Source organism: Pteropus vampyrus, unplaced genomic scaffold (genome assembly GCF_000151845.1).
Source record: "Pteropus vampyrus isolate Shadow unplaced genomic scaffold, Pvam_2.0 Scaffold4, whole genome shotgun sequence".
Classification (NCBI taxonomy): Eukaryota; Metazoa; Chordata; class Mammalia; order Chiroptera; family Pteropodidae; genus Pteropus; species Pteropus vampyrus.
The window spans coordinates 20,612,180-20,613,911 of NW_011888785.1; the positions used below are offsets into that span (position 1 = coordinate 20,612,180).

The window sequence follows — 1,732 nt, forward strand, 5'->3', positions numbered from 1 at the left end:
TTTAGTTTTATGTAGAAATGAATTCACCCATAAAAGATTAAGCTAAATGAGTATTTACTGACTCACATAACTGGAAAATCCAGGGATAGGACTAATTTCAAATGAAGCTTGATTCAAGGTCTATATGATGTTCTCTCTCTTCTCTTCTTTGATCTAACTTGGGGATAGGGACTGAAATTTGGTGATTATTTAATGTTAATTAAGGCCAACTTCTGGAGCTAAGTGGACTTATTGCCTTCAAAACTGTAAGGAATGAGAGTGGGAGAGGTGGTTCTCTTTCATCAGGAAAATTATGATTGTTAGATACAAGCAGGCAAAAGTTACATCTCATAATTTTGTATTAATTTGGCAATTTTCTCTACCTGTTTCTGTGATAAGTTAGTGGAAGAACAGGCCAAATTAACCAAACAATAAATTCAACCCTATATATGGATAAATACAACTACTAAAATAGTCATCATTTTTTTCTTGTTTTGTTTCTAGAAACATTCAATCCATACACACATAAATTCATGAATGGAAATCATAATTTCTAACATGCATTGTCTTTTATATTGGCAAGCCTTTAGAGCACTTTACAAAATGGACTAGTACTGAAGGGGGTAAAAATATTCATTTAGGCCTGGGCTACAGCCATGCCGCCCTGAACATGCCTGATTTCGTCTGATCTCGGAAATTAAGCAGGGTCAGGCCTGGTTAGTACTTGGATGGGAGACCACCTAGGAATAGTAGGTGCTGTAGGCTTTAAATAATATACATTCATTTAGGAAAGACACCAAATGTAATCTTTCCACTGGCTTAAATTCTAGAACAAACACTTAGGAACTTTTTGTAGTATTCTTTAGAAAGAGGTACAACAGAGTATTTCAAGTAATACAGGAAATTCTTTTACAGGTCCATTATCTTCCCACATATGTCTGAGTCAAGTCATAACCTTTATGTCAGAGAAAATGCCAAAAGGAAAAAAAAGTCGTCTTTTCTTTCTATCTTGTCTCATTACAAAAGTTTTAAAAAAATTGTCTAGGGTAAAACTCTTGTTAGGTTGTGTTTCTAGAAAAGATAGACCCTATTACTTTCTTTTGCAATCAGTACTAGAATTGCATTCCAAGGTCCTTTGAGAGCAATGATCTCTAATGTTTTCTAAATTTGCCAAGCTCCAGGGAACTTCTTGAGTATTGAACGACATTAGAGAGTTTTCCAATCCTGGAGACATAACTATGTCAGACAGTAGGTAATCATAAAAGTCCAAGGTCCAAAAAGTATTTTTACCTTCATCAAATTGTTTTGGGTCTTTCATTTACTCAAGTATTTATTAAATGCCTAGAGGAACTGGTTCTCTGTTAGATACTTGACGTGTAGGGGTCTCTGTTTTCAGGGAGCTTACATGCTGTGGAAAGACAGACAGTAATGAACAGGTAATTTCAAAGAGACCGATATTATGCAGAATGTAAAACAGGGTGATGTTACAGAAAGTAACTGGGTAGAAAATACTAATTCTTAATAGGTGTTCACGAAAGGCTTCTCCTTGCAGATGACATCTGAATTGAGACTTAAATAATGAAAAGTAGCCAACAATCTAAAATCTGGAATTAAATATCCTAAGATATATTTTATAGTAAATAAATATCATGTCCTGGAATTTGGCAATATAAAGATAGATTTCTACTTAGCCGTTTACACTTCATATGAAAACTTGCTTTAGAAAAAAAAATTCTACTTATAACATTCTAGG

The 1,732-nt window shown here is 34.0% G+C and overlaps 1 pseudogene; it reads left to right on the top strand.

The window, feature by feature from the left end:
• The first annotated feature begins 625 nt into the window (after positions 1-625).
• LOC111743223 lies at positions 626-744 on the top strand (annotated as a pseudogene).
• The last annotated feature ends 988 nt before the right edge of the window (positions 745-1,732 follow it).